Here is a 16,159-nt window from a genome sequence, read left to right as displayed (position 1 = left end):
TTTATACATATAAACCTTTCTCTTGAATCACTTTATCTATTAAAAAAAACCGTTGCGTAGTTTCAAAGATTTAAGCATACAAAGGGACATAGGGACAGAGAAAGCGACTTTGTTTTATAATATGTAGTGATGCCTGCTATTTGGCCTCTTGTACCTTACATAACTACGTAAATAATTTAGGAGTTCGATGCGGAAATTTTACATTGAATATTCTGTATATTTATCAAAGCAAGGTATATAAAAACATTGAATAGGTGAATGTTCTATATTTAAAATTATATTAAAAACTGCATATTTAAACTGTAGACTATTTAGTACAAATATACTGCGCTAGTGTGGTCCGACGCTTCGTGAATTTCAGTTTCAGCCAGAGACGGCAGTCGTTCGCGGGACGTCATCCTCGTTAGTGGCGTAGCGTTGTCTTGTATCGCTCTGATTCGGAAAATTCTAAAGTTAGTATTACGTGTGAAGTGAGTTTTTATTAGTTATTGTTTTCTTCAGTTTGAGGAAAACGTAAGTATTGCTATATGTCAAATGTAAACGTAATTCGTCTTTATTAACAAAATATATTTTTGGTATCTTTAATTAAAAGAATGCAATGGTAAACCCTGATATTTATATTTTTAAATCTTTCATTAATAGTTCGTAGATTCGCTATTGCACTCCAAATGTCGAGTTGTGTAAATAACGTAATAAATTCGTGTCTATATCTGTCATAGAAGTTTTATTTATACGAGTGTGTACTTGCGTAGACCAATGAAAATAATATTATTTTTGAATCTATGTTGAAAAATTACCGCAAATCATATTTATAAATACTACTGTATTGTCAATTGCGTTGGTATACGGTACTGAGATAATTTATCTCCGCCCAGTATTGTTTCTCTATTATTAGTATTTCTATTTATATAAATAGAGAATAAAGATTATCTAATATTAAGCTTATTTATAAACGAAGAATATAATATTATTTACGCATCGGAAAACAAAATATATTCTCTGCAATTTGAATTTTAAATTGTACAACTGTGTCATTTTACGCCGAATTGGACAAAGCTGGCCAATTGGACGAATAAAAAATAAATAAATTAGTGGCGCTACAACCATTTAGGTCTAGGCCTCAGATTTCTGAATCAGTCTCATGACTTTTTCAAACTTATAGGCAAGTAGGTGACCATCCTGACACACGCTGACGACTATTTGGGTTGGTTTCCTCACGATGTTTTCCTTCACCGTTCGAGCGAATGTTAAAATGCGCATATAGAATATAAGTCTTTCGGTGCACAGCCGGGGATCGAACCTATGATGAGAGTACGCGGCAGCCACTAGACCAACACTGTTCTATCACTGACTCAATTGGACAAATAACTGTCTTAGATAGTTTTATATTGGGGAAACAATAGAAACACTTTAAAGTATTATATCTCAAAGGATCGATAACGTACAAGAGAATATTTTACGACACAGACTATGCATATGCTATTGTTGAAATAGAATAATAGTTCAGTATGACTGTCACGCACGTGTGCTAATTTTAATAATGGAATGAAACGCCATATCAAAATGATTTATTTATTAAAATCAGATAAATTCTTATCGCACAGAGGCTGTAACTCAAAAACAAATGTTTTAAATATCAAATAGGTTTTGAGCATAAGCGTTCGAGGATATTAACTTCTAATCTCGTGAGGTAAAACTCGATATACCTTTTCTTAGCCTTGACCTTTCCCCAGTGAGTGTTATCTTACATTTTTCTTGCATTTGCCTTTGATCGGGAAAGTTCATATCATTTTCACAGTCGGACCGCTGTTTCTTTGATCATCGTCTACTCCGATAACCACTCATATGTACATATTCCAACCATAACGCTTAATAAAAAATCAAAATCATTTATTCATATAGGTATTATACACTTATAAACGTCAAAACAGAAATGTATATTAAATGTTTCTAAGATTACATTTACTGCCAGTTCTCAAATCTAGGGCGTAGAACGGAAGAGAACTGGCAATAAACTCTCCGCCATTCTTGCTTGCTTGCAAAGCTCTCGTGACGGAATGAGAGCTTTAAAAAGGTCTTGAAAGCAGCAAGTTGGATTCAATACCTAGATCTTAGACTCTCATCTCTGAACTGGTGCGCTCCTCTGATCGTTCTTTATAAGTATGCATTTAAGAATCGCTCGAACTGTGAAAACACCATGTCACCAAGATTGCAGATCTATGTATATATATAGACTTGCCTATTAGAAAAAAATACATGATCACGAAACAGATGCAGATGTCTAAGATCCAAATCGATTTAGTGCCACTAATTTTTACTATTTTTTGGCTCTTTGTATACACAGTACTCTTTCTAAAGCATTCCTCGTGAAGATTAACTGCTCTTTCCAAATATCAATGAGAAGTTCTTCCACTAATCAATAACTGTTATGTTTTCTATTACTCTTGTTTTCTTAATGAATTGATCGGGAGTTAATTGATGAATAGTTTCGTCGCGCGGGGCGAGAAATGTGTCAGCAATAAATTACACGGGGCGCCTGTTCACAATCGTTTGTGTATCGTACTAATCGTTGGACAACGTTATGAATGTTATTCGTTATTTGATTACGAATCTAGTCTGTCTCAGCTGAAGGTTTTTTTTAATTTTGGAAATATATCGACGTCCGTCGTTCCACAAATTAAGGTTTTTTAAGTTTTTGCTGCACACTACCAACTGGGCCCACTGAAGTATTTCCGAACCTAGTCGACTAAGTCTTGTCTTGTTCTTGAAAGGCAACGCACTCGCGAGCCTCATCGTATTGAGGGTATATATAGGGTAGGGTCCATGGGCGGCGGTATCACTTAACAATATCAGAAATGTATTTTTTAAAGTATAAGAACGGTGGAGCCGTTTTAACCGACTTTAAAAACCGATTGAGTTTATTTAATACGACCTCTTGCGGGAAATCATAGAAAAAACAGAAATGTGAATTTGTCATGTAATTGAATCAAAAAGTGTCACGATTCTAATTATTGTGAATCATTAAATAATTTGGCAAGTTCTGTTCCGAGAAATGTACCTTCATTATTTAAAGAGGAAAATTTACTCGTATGATTAGTGTTCTATTGTGAGTAGGATACTAAAATGAGTCTATGTTTTAAATTTAAACTTCTTAACAAGAATTTATAGACAATATTATTTATAGCACTAAGGGTCTGTTTCACAATGTCCGGATAAGTTCCAGATAAGCTATTTATTACTTATTCCATACAATGTGAAACAGACCCTTACAATAGGAATAGCAATGACTGTTGAATTTGTCATGTTAAAATTTCTTTGACTTTTAAATTTTATTTTGCGTTTTATTATATCTGAATACTATTAATAGGAAATAATAATCTGAAATTGTGCATACTGTAATTGCTGAATAATTTAGAATTAAATCATCATTTGATTCTCTTGAAGTAAGTATATCGGCTATCATGTTTTTAATGTCATCTTACGACATATTCACAATCTTATAATCTCCGCGCCATTATGTAAATTTTATTATAGGTAGGAATAGCAGTACCTGCACACAAATTACAGATTAGATTACACAGATTTAAATTTTTATTCCAGTATTCTAAACGCTATGGTTGATACATGTCAATTGTCAAAAATGTAGGGTAACAGTAAATGAATGCGATAGGTAATCTATTTTAATTTAAATAAATTGATTTTAACAACAAGTTTAATTTAAACAATATTATAATATAGAATTATACATATGAATTTTATCGTGGGTTTTTTCCTGATCACGATTTTCGAAAAACACAGGAAAAGGAAGACAATTAAATTTAATACTTTATATAATGTCAAGTAATGTTGCCATTTTCTTGTCCAACTTATCCAAGAAACTTCTAGATTCAACACAAATTAAAATTTTAAATATTTTAGACAATTAACATATAAAATGTATATGCATTGGACAGCTACATTAAAATGACAATCTTTATTAATGCAAATAATTTTTAAACACTGGCATCGTCGTAAGGAAAGGCACTGTGTCGAAGACACTCAAACATTCACAATATCGTGATAAGCATTTAAAAACCTACATGTTACATATCCATTACACCCACTTTGCCCCGCAAGCAATACCTGCACCCCTCAGACATAACAGCATTATAACAGGAAGCGGACAATAGGCATCGATAGCTTTGATCGGATTAGTCAATCCTCAAGTTCAAGTCTAAAATATAGATTATAGATCGTGCACCTCATATCGGACAGAATCAATTGTCTTATTTATTTACGTTGTAAAAGTTCAATTAAAGTTATTTAAATATATTTTGCTTTATTTGTGTCTCACCTCTGGCCCTCACTTAATTTATAAATAAAACTAAATAAATATTATTATGATTCTTCATATTGTAAATTATAATATTTTGAAATCTTTGACTTTAGGGTAATATTGGAGTTTAGGGGAGTCGAATCATGCGGGTAATTTTTTTACGGATGAAACGCAATAATAATAATATTAGCCTGAAGCAAATAGCGTTGGTGCGAAAGTAGGGGGCAAGCAAGGGAGAAAGACTGAGAGAGAGAGTGAGATTGAGCGACCTATTTGTATTTTTGCACTTCTTGCCTACCTTATGTAATATACTCACAGTGTTTTTTTTTTTCCTTTACTCACAGTGGTTGTCTGGAAGAAATCGCTCTAAAGCGATAAGGCCGCCAGTTGCCTTTAATTAAATTATGTTTAATATTTTCCTTTTATGTAATGCAACGAAGTGTTAATAAATAAATAAAATAAATAAATATAATAGGCAACTTTTTGGGTCTAATGCAAGCCGGTTTCCTCATTATGTTTTTTTGTTTGTTTGAGTGTTATTTGCAATTTTAATTTTGTTTATTTTTCTTTTTTTGTTTTTTCCTTACTAGGCTTGCCGTGAAGCTATCGCTTTTTAGCCCTTTGCATCCGTAATAATTTATGTAACTTCTTTTATTTTCGAATTTTTATAATAAAGTGAAATTAGTCAAAAAGATATTGAACAATGTTTTAATGAATACTCTTGTTGAACATAATTGTATCAAGTGGTCTATTAGGTTAAAATTAACTAACACTACAATCGATGGACACAAATAAACAGTTATAGTTCGTGAAAGTGAAAATTATTGAAACAGTGCCAGAATTGCAACGTAAGCAATGAGCGTTTCGTTTCATTAAATGCATTTTTTAATGTGATTAGAAGATTGCGTCATCGAATCCTATACCACAGATTGTTATATTATTAGTATTTTTTTTTATTTGTAATCGCTTTTGCTATCTATGGTCTGCAAGAGTTTTTTTAATACCTAAAAGAGGTTAAGTTTTAATTTAATTAATATTGATAACACGTTTGCCGAGAATAGACTCGAACTTCCTTTGCTTTAATCTGTAGCTCTGTTTTTTTGATTAATAGGAGATGAACTTATTTTTAATATATTAACTCATATGACGATTGCCGACAATCCAACCAAACTATGAAAATATTATAATTTATATTAGTTTCAATGACAAGTATTATATCTATAGCAACGGAAAAGATTTAGTTAAGTATTTTATTAAAAAAAATATTATAGTTAAATTAAAATAAACAATTTTTAATATTAATATCATTATAATATATGTTCCTGACCTATATTAAAACACCTGATTTATTGAATTATATTATTTAATAATCAGATTTGCCATAGCAGCTTAACCGTTGCGACTCTCATCCCTGCGACCGTAGGTTCGATCCGGCTGTGCACCTATGGACATTCTTTCTATGTACGCATTTTAATATTCGCTCGAATGGTTTAGGAAAACATCGTTAGGAAACCGGCTTGCCTTAGACCCCAAAAAGTTGAAGGCGTGTATCAGGCACCTACTTGACAGATGACAGATAATGATCATCGTGTAGTTATAACTTATATATATATTATTATTTAATTTAGCAATCAGATTTTAGATTAGAGACAGATAGACATATCTTCTATTTATGACATCGTTAGCTTATTTAGATCCATCATCTTTAAACTTCGTTGTTCATTCGTTCCATTTGGCAATTAATTATAACTACAATTAAGTATTATAAAATTGACTTAGTGACACCCATAAAGAGTTGTAACGCATTATTATTAAATGTGTCATCGATCTTCATTTATTTTGAGTGTTAGCCGAGAGAGCGTTGACTCAGGTAGATTACAATTTAAAATTAGTCCGCCAAGAGTTGCCAAATCATTTGGAAAATGTGATTGTCGAAACGCGTGGACGAATTGTTTAATAACTGGTGATTCCTTGTCTTTTAACGGAATTTGACTTTAAAATTTGTAGAATGTTTTTTTATGTTATTATAGACTAGCCGACACACCGCCAAACTTTTTTTTTAGAACAGGGGGCAAACGGGCAGGATCATCTTTCAGGATGTTAAGTGATACCGCCGCCCATGGACACTCTCAATGCCAGAGGGCTCGCGAGTGCGTTGCCGGCATAAAGTTATCTAAAAATTAAAATAAATGTTTGGGGCGGACACCCCTTATGACTTAAGCGTTTGAAAGATAGAAGCCGATTTTCATACTTACTTACTTATACTAAGAATAATACTACGGTTATATTAGAACAGCAAAAGTATTGAACCGATTTAAAAAATTCATTCACCATTTGAATGTAACATTATCACTAATTAATATAGACTTTTTAATTAAAAAAAAGGTAAAGATGCCTACTAACAGTACAATAACGTTAGACACGGTATAAAAAATGCCTATGAAATAACTTTCATAGCATGCGCTGCGAAAACTATTGATGCTAGAAAAAAATGTACCACAATTATAAAGAAAATCCAAAAAATACATAGCTTCAATTCGATAAAAAAGTGTTTTCTTTAAATGTGTAAAAGCTAAGTTAATAAAGAGTATCCACAAAAAATGTTTGAAAAATGTCCACCCGTGCAAAGCCGGGAAGAGCCGCTAGTTTTAATATAAATCTAAGAATAAGATGTTTAATGGGCCATTGAATCGGACCCTAGATGTTTTGAAACTTCAGCCGACCGTAGCCATGGATGAAATGCAATTATTAACTTTTCTTCGTTCCGATGTGAAACTTTGTTAAATATTCTAGAATATTCCTTATATCAATAAGAATAATCCAGTAGCTTTCATGAGCCTTGGATGACGATTGTATCTGTTTTGGATTTTTAAAGCAAGTATCAAAGTTCTCTTCTGAGCCTGACATATGTCGATATGGGAAATTGAGTACACGGTTTAGACACTAAACTTATTTTTATATATCACTTTGAAGGCTTTATACAAGGTGGATGTGTGAAATTTCTTTGAAGAATATTTTAAAGAACTATATGTCTTGTAAGGAAAATTCCAAGTTGACCTGATTTTACGAATATAAACACTATAAAGAAAGTTTCTTGCCAGTTCATCTTACCCGCTCTACGCCCTTGAGTTGCGAACTGGTTGTAAATGTAAATTTACGATTAATTTAATTTGTTTTTCCTGACGTTCATAAGTGTAAAAGTTTACCTATATGAATAAAGATATTTTGATTGAATGATTGATTGATTGATTGATATATTGTTAGGAATTCAAAATGCGGATTCTTTTGACTCCCATCATTCCAATACTAGACCACGTGTACAAAGCAATCTATTAAAGAGTTCTCTCTGACTCTTACTGTTTAAACCAAATTCTATAAAATACCAGCAGACTCGGCCAAGCGTTGCTGTGGCTAAGGTTTTTGTTATATTACATAGAAGTAAACTATTCAAGGGAAACGGTAGGAGAACTTATGTCAAACATTGGTACGTTTAACACAGCGCCATCTGTTAGAATTGTATCATATAATAAACAAATAATTTACAATAAAATAAAATTGCGACTATAATTTGAGATTTAAACTATCCTATCTCTCAAGTTGGATCGAACTTTATTATAATCGGTTAAGTGGTTTAGGAGTCCATTGAGGACAAACATTGTGACACGAGATTTATATATATTAAGATTACAGATACCGGCAAACATCTTGAACAAATGTCCTTGCCTGCGCAAGGCGGGTGAGTGACGTGTCGATAGCGTGATTGGTGAATCAGTTGACGTTTGTGTCGCGCGTATGTGTACGATACAAAAACTTTCCCCCACTTTCTTGTTTCATGCTCAAGAAGTTTGCCGGTATCTGTACATTATTCACATGAGAGAATCTCGTTTATACCAGACGTTTATTTTCATATGTAGTTGCGTAACAGAAAAGTACTAAACTATAAAGGTACAGCATATGAAAAAGAGGAGGAGAACTTAGAAGACAAAAGAAACATCTGTGAGCTGGTGGAACATGGCAGATACGAATGGCGGGATTTGGATTTTTTATTTGGCTTATGCCATAGGGAATAGAGGACATACAGATAATTTAAAGAAGATTATAATAGAAATGTTTTTTTATGTATATAGTTTATGTTAAAGTATCCAAATTAAAAGCCTATTATTATTATTACTTGCGTATACAATATTGCTGAATTCTAATTCATTCGATTTATCAGGATATACGAACTATACTTTCACTTACTCTTAATTAGATGTGTCATAGAACACTAGGTATAAACTGTCTGACGTTTGTCGTGTTTCGCAAACAAATTACGGTGTCGTAAACAAAGAGATTTATCGTCTTAGGTGATTCTTGTCTACTTTGTAAGATTAATGTTATAAAGGTCTTAATTTATTTATCAAGGGTCTTTAGTTTGAAAACTTAGAACAAATATACGCTGATCAATTTAAAAAAAAGCGTTGTTAAACGTCTACCGCTTAACACCCAAACCTAATAACCTATCTTAAATATTTATAAGGATGTGCCAATAACCAATCGACAGATTGTAGTAGCTATCTGTCGATACAAGCCTTGGTAGATACTATACTTTTTATGAAAATGACAGTTCAACTGTGCCAATATTCCTATCTTAAGATTTTAACTTACACCAGTTTTTCAAATTTTACAAATGTTTTTACTTTATTTGGTTTGTATTGATTATTATCGAATATGAGTATATTATATTTCTTTTTTTATAAACAATAATGTATATCTTTAGTTGCAATATTTGTGAATATGTGAGCACCTTGTATGTATGTACATAATAATTTAGTTATTTGCTTGTTTTTATAACACCATGTATTTATTTTATTTTATTTAGTACAATTGTTTTTTTTTATTCTACATGGTACATGGTCTTCATACACACATATGGTAGATGTAGTTATCAAATCAATGTATACAAAATATTACAAAAACTCTTTTTAAAGAGTATGAATGTAGTTTCTTGCTCCATTCTTCTCCATATGAAACTACTTTTTGGAAGGGGAAAGTGTAATACAAAGAAATATTTTTCCAATTTTTTTTATTTATAATTTTGACTTACAAAAGTGCCTTTTAATAGGCCTAATTGAAATAAATGATTTACACTCTGAGTGTGAGTATAAATTAAATCTGAAATACTACTTTCAATCAATAATGAAACGGACGAAAATGTAATACCCTTTACCCTGTAGCTTTGACCTATTTTTACATTCACAAGATGAATACTGCACGGATAAAAGTTGGAGTTTACGGACAACTATATGTAAAGAACCAAGAAGGAGAAGGAGAAGGGGGCTCCCCAAAAAAGATGCGTAGAAGGAATACAAGTAGGAAGAAGCGAATGGAGAAATAATGCCATGTACATGGAGATATTTGGGTATCTTGGGCTTGATGATGGGGTTCCGATCGGTGCCGAAGGAAGCTAGAATATTAGGATAACAAGAAAAAAAATCTAAACTATATTCGAAATTTGTGAAGATTTTAAATAAGCTTTATATCAAGTAGAAATATGTTGCAGATGGCATTTATGACTCCAAATGAATTAGCTCTTCAGAGATCGTAAAAAGTCAAGTATAAATATAGTGATGATACAGTTTTTGCTATTTGCATCACGGGTGCGCGTCCGTCAATGTATGTCAGACGTTGCTAATTCTGACGCAACTTACATTTGCTAATGCAATTGATAATGACATTGGTTATAGCTTGCGACTTGATTGAATTATTTAATTAATTGTTTGGTAAGTTATCTTATATTTTATAAATAAAAACACTTAGACAATATACAAAGCCAAAATAGATATAATTAAACAACATAAACGAAACTGAAAACATAAGCCAAATAAGTACATTAATAAAAAAAAAAGAAAACTCAAATTAAGCGTTAAACTTAATCTCAATATTTAAAAAAAATATTGTTACATTGTTCATTAGTAACAATTCCTGTTTGTGGTTCCACAACTAAGCGTTGTTATGGCAATGTGAGGTAATGTCTATGACTAGACAAATCTAGTCTCTTAAGTCGTAGATTTTCAATCTGTTACATTTTTAACGTTAAGCATAAATTCAAACCCTCCAACCCCTATTATATATACCTATATAAATAAAATACCAGTTTAAATCTGATTCAAACTTCTCCGAGTATTCCCTGAAATAATATTAGCACGAGTATAGTTTCATTATGAAACGTTATTACCAATTGAACAGATAAAAATAGTAACCAATGACCGGAGATAATATCGTCTACATAAATTTAAAGAATGAATTGAAAAATAGACTGACATATTTGGCACAGAAATAACTCGTATGCCATATGTGAAACAGAATTACAGACAGTCGAATTTCGTGATTTATTACGGTCGAAGCTCAGCAATAATTGTATTTTTACACCAAAAGGGTTCGTTATAAACGATTGTTGTACAAATACTTCGAAATTAAGCTTACAGTATTTTTTACACAAGTCTTAATAAAAGTATTGTAAAAAATAACTCAGATTTATTAATGTGAAACAGAATGAGGTTTAAATTAATACGTTTTTAAACTTTCTCTTATAAAAATCGAATAACGTTGTCACAAAATCAATGTTAGTTTCACGTTTGACAAGAAAAAAAATTATTAATGTAATTTCCTTAACACATAAACTAATCTTAAAAAAGAGATCTAAAATATTTTAAATAATAAAATAAATAAATGAATGTATTATTTTAAAAATATTTTTATTTCCCTTTTGCATTAAGTATATTGTGGGGTCAAAACGATCACGAAATATACAGAAACCTGAGACCATGACAGTGATTATAATATGTTTGGTAAACAATTAAAGTAAATATTACAATTACGATATTTTTAAGCAAATAAAATAAACGTATGGTTAGTATTGACTTAGAGATCACTCTATCTCTTTCCGTTGAATGGCGTTAACGCTGTGATGGCAAGAGACAGGTACTTTCAGGAATTGTCACTTTCAATCCTTAAAACTTGGTTAAAACAGTAGAGTTATAAATTACTAGCTGCCCCTGCGAAGTTCGTTTCTCACTAATGCTTAGCCCACCTATGCCTATGTTTTAGTACATACTAACCTGGAACATTTTGCCATACTATATCACAGACTGTTCGGATTTTCGGAATGAAAACTTTTTTAGATTTTTCTGTGATTTTTCTTTATAAACCTCAGAGTTCAAATTACGAGTTCTAAACTAAAAAGTAAAGGGTTGATCGAAGAGGGTAGAGCATTAAGGGTTATACCTATGTATTTTTGTATGCTGTGTCATAAAAATAAAACATTTTTTTTAAAGTGTACACACCTTATCACTTAGGGGAGTTTAAAGATAGATAGTTGCCGAATCTCAGACTTACTAAATATGCATAAAAAAATTCATACGAATCGGTCGAGCCGTTTCAGGGAAGTATGTGAACGAACAGTGTGACACGATTTTATATATTGGATGAGTATACAAACATGAGTTAGAGTAAGATTCAGTAAATATTTAGCGCGAAGTATTGATTCTAAGGATGTCTCCCTAAGTCAATAACGTCTGGATTTGACACATGGCACCCTGAATAAACTTAGGTGTATAAATCAACGTGTCTAAAACAGAAGGCTGCTAACAACATATGAAATACGATAAGTCACTGATTGCTATATCGACATGGAGTCCTTTGTATATTAAGTGCTGTTTTCTCGGATCCGAGTGGAGCGGGGTCATAGTAGCGGCGCCGCCCACTCGGATCTCTGCGAGCGCCTTTTTTTTTTTTTATAGAACAGGGGGCAAACGGGCAGGAGGCTCACCTGATGTTAAGTGATACCGCCGCCCATGGACACCCTCAATGCCAGTGGGCTCGCGAGTGCGTTGCCGGCCTTTTAAGAATTGGTACGCTCTTTTCTTGAAGGACCCTAAGTCGAATTGGTTCGGAAATACTTTAGTTGGCAGCTGGTTCCACAGAGTGGTGGTGCGCGGCAAAAACTGCCTAGAAAAACGCGCAGTTGTGGAACGGCGGACGTCGAGGTGATACGGGTGGAATTTCGTATTCTGCCTCGACGTCCGATGATGAAACTCAGCTGCAGGTAATAATCCGAACAACTCCTCTGAACACTCTCCGTGGTAAATGCGGTAGAAGATGCAGAGAGACCCCACATCTCTACGCAACGCCAAAGGATCAAGCCGCTTGGAGAGATTTTGGTCGTCAACGATTCGAACCGCTCTTCGTTGAATACGGTCAAGTGGAAGGAGCTGGTACTGGGGAGCACCCGCCCAAAGGTGGGAACAGTACTCCATGTGGGGCCGAATTTGCGCTTTATATAGTTGCAAGCGGTGGCCCGGAGTGAAGTACCGTCTCGCCCTGCTGAGCACACCGAGCTTTTTGGAGGCTGGCCCTGTTAATTTTTGTAAACCATTGCCATCCCTAGCTTCCGAGTATTCGGCCCCCAATGTGCTGTATGCCGACCACTCGGAATATTTATGTCAATGTTAAAAACTTTAAAACTAGAAAAGTATTGAGTGAACCGAGCGTACAATTTAACTTTTAGATATGGCTCGTTAAAGAATACTTCAGAATATTTTTTCCTGCAAAATATACTAACTCTGGGGAATGAAGTGAATCGAGTTCACGAGCTGCATTCAAATGGCTTCAGGTTAATACAAACCAATGTTTACCGCAAGGGTCATCGATAGATGAGGCTATTAATAATTATAAGTGACTATTCCTATTTATTTATTGATTCACACTTCGTTGCAAAGAAACACAAATAACATATACATAAAAATTACAAGGGACGCAACGGGCGGCCTTATCGCTAACAAGCGATCTCTTCTAGGCAACCCTTGTAAGAAAATAAATAAAAATGATAAGTGCAAGGAGTGCATAACCAGAAGTTATATAAAAAATATATATTTATCTATAGAACCTTAATCTAGAGAGAAAAAAAATAGAATATTAATAACTAACTAAACAGCTAATCTTAAGGATTCATGAATAGCTAATAGCGATGTAAAACAAAAGAAGAGGAGGTACAAGAATATAATTCTTCACTATTAATCAGGATATGATAAGGTGAGGAAATGTTTATATAGAAGAGTTTTAAAAGACGATAGGGAAAGCCAATCGTATGGAGTCAGTATTTATCTATATTACTACACTAATATTATAAAGAGGTTTGGTTGATTTGGTCCAATTTGAAAAATTCTATCACCATTACCACTCTCGAATACAGGCTATAAAACATTCGTATTAAGAGTCAATATTGTAACCCAAGATGTGATCTACCCAAGCCTATAAAAATACTAATAAAAATCCCTTTATCGCATACGCTGTGGAAACTATTGACAATAGAGCAAAGTGATGTACTACATATTTATAGGTGGTAGTTCTATGTAAATCGGATACCATATGTTTAACTAATATATATTTCATCAAAACAATCGACGCCAAGATCCAAATATTATGTAAAGGAAAGATTATTATTATGTTATGCTACTAATTTATAACATATTTTGGACCTCATTTCACTCAGATTTGTCAAAATGAAAGATAATTAATTAATAAGATAAAGTACTCGATTAATAATTTGTGTCATAATGTGTCAAAATAACATTCAATTTAAAAAACTTAATAACTTCAATCTTAATAACCAATCCGCTAAAGTCAATTGTATTCGTGACTTAGGTATAATGCTAGAATATATAAATATCGTATAATTACGTCATTGACACCATAGTTAGCAAAGCCTTTAATCAGCTTGATTTTGTAAGACGTGTCAATGAACAGTTTTATGAAATCAACTGTATGGTGTTATAATATATGTATGGAAATTTTACTAGGTAAAACCTAATTCACATGTTCTGTCATGGTGTGAAACAGATACTAAGTACACAAGGGTGTGGTCATGATGCTGGCTGTGGGTATAGATATTGTTGTTGAAGTATATTCTTAGGCTTAAACAAAAGTCAAAAATAATTTATTCATATAGGTAACACATTGTACACTTATTAACGTCAAAAAATTAAAATACATTAAATTCTAATTTAACATTTACTGACAGTTCTCAAATCAGGGGTGTAGAACGAAAGAGAAGAACTGGCAATAAACTCTCCGCCACTCTTTTTAATCGCCAGGTTTTTTTTTGAATTTACACAACCTTTGTAAGGAGCTGCTACCAATACACCATGTTCCACATGACATCTTAAGTAATAGATAATAATGATATAAATTAACACTAAGATTTGTACATTCTCAAAGATCATCTATTAGCAGGAGGCATGGTGAAATAGGAGTACGCACTTACATTCTCGTTTGAACAACAGGCAAATATGGTCGTAATATCTAACACAGTAAACGTAACTAAACAAGTGAATATGAGAACTGACACTGAATAAATTTCAACTTTATTCCGACTCAATGATTTCATGGCGTTTTGACAAGCGCCGACTAATTTTAGCCTTGTTTATTAATTCATGTACATCAGAACTAGCGGCGATATTTACTCATACTAATAAAACTTCAAATCAATCAAATTGTTTTTTTTATTAAATACATTACGTACTGTCTGTTTGATTGGTTTTATAAATAGCTAAATGCCCCGCGAACTTTGATTTTACTAAGCCTATGCTTTTTGTACAACGAACATGGATCATGTTACTATGCTACCCCGGAGACTGTTCGGTTTTCCGGATTGAAAACTTTTTAGGTTGTTCTGCGATTTTTTCTGTATATAAACCTCAAAGTTCAACATATATTTAACAAATAAAAGATAAGGGTTGATCGTAGAGGGGTAAAAATTACGTTATTTTTTATCATAAAAAAAAATTGTTTAAAAAATAAAGTAAGATATTGGACTGGACACCACTTATCGCTTTAGGGTTTAAAAGATAGATAGTAGCCGATTCTCAGACCTACTGAATATGTATAATAAATTTCACAGGAATCGGTCGAGTCGTTTCTCAGGAGTATGGAACCTAACATTGTGACACGAGAATTTTATATATATAGAGATTAGGTCCGTGTGCCCAGTAATTGGCTATGCCGGAATTCAAACCCAGGATTCATACGTGTAATGACTAAATTACAGCGGCATTGTAAGAGAGTGCGTGATCAATTAAATTACGGAAACCGTTAATTGTGTAGTTAATTTCGTGTTTCTTCAAAAGATTAATGATTAAGCTTACAGGGTAAGTGAGCTAATCAATTACGTAAAGAAAAATAGCAGGAATAAGAAAAGCCCGGAAAATTAACGGTGAGTTCATCAGCATTTTCTTGAAGATTTTACCAAAGTAATTTGTCATCGGTACTCATTTTAATAAATATCTTTAACGGATATTAACGTGAACCTTACATATATTTTAAACGCTTTTAAAAGAGATCTGTCGAAGGAGTATAGCTATTTTGTATTAACTGGTACATAAAAACATAAACATTAGTGTCAATTTGTAATTAACCTTTTGTCAATGTAGATTAAACGATTGAACTGAGCTCAAAGACGGTAATAGCTCATGCATACAATTACTTATGAATGCAATCTGTTTATTTTGCCAACGAGGATTTAGTGCCAATATATTTATCCAATACCCGGTGAAGATAATGGGCGAGTTTGAAAATTTGTCTTATGACATCTGTCAGTAATTGTTTTTTGAAATTTAATTCTATAATTGAAAATCAGTTAATGCTAACGTTTTTCATCCTCCGGGGAGGGGGCCGATGGCTGACCATGCGTCATACTCGAGAACGGGTGCTAATTGTGGTGACTGGTCGTACTTGAATTCTTGTATGCGGTGATTTTAGTTTTTCGTGTTATTCCCATGATAATGTTACTGCGTGCTGCTATTCCAC

The 16,159-nt window shown here is 32.9% G+C and overlaps 1 protein-coding gene across 1 annotated transcript in view; it reads left to right on the top strand.

Annotated features, from left to right (window-relative positions):
- The first annotated feature begins 380 nt into the window (after window positions 1–380).
- LOC111001984 (serine/threonine-protein phosphatase rdgC) overlaps window positions 381–16,159 on the top strand; it is a 90,648-nt gene continuing 74,869 nt past the window's right edge. The window contains exon 1 of the mRNA XM_045633237.1: window positions 381–513. The gene's annotated coding sequence lies outside the window, so the exon portion shown is untranslated. The remainder of the gene's footprint in view (window positions 514–16,159) is intronic.

Source organism: Pieris rapae, chromosome 22, assembly GCF_905147795.1.
Source record: "Pieris rapae chromosome 22, ilPieRapa1.1, whole genome shotgun sequence".
Classification (NCBI taxonomy): Eukaryota; Metazoa; Arthropoda; class Insecta; order Lepidoptera; family Pieridae; genus Pieris; species Pieris rapae.
This window is presented reverse-complemented; position numbering and strand designations above follow the sequence as displayed.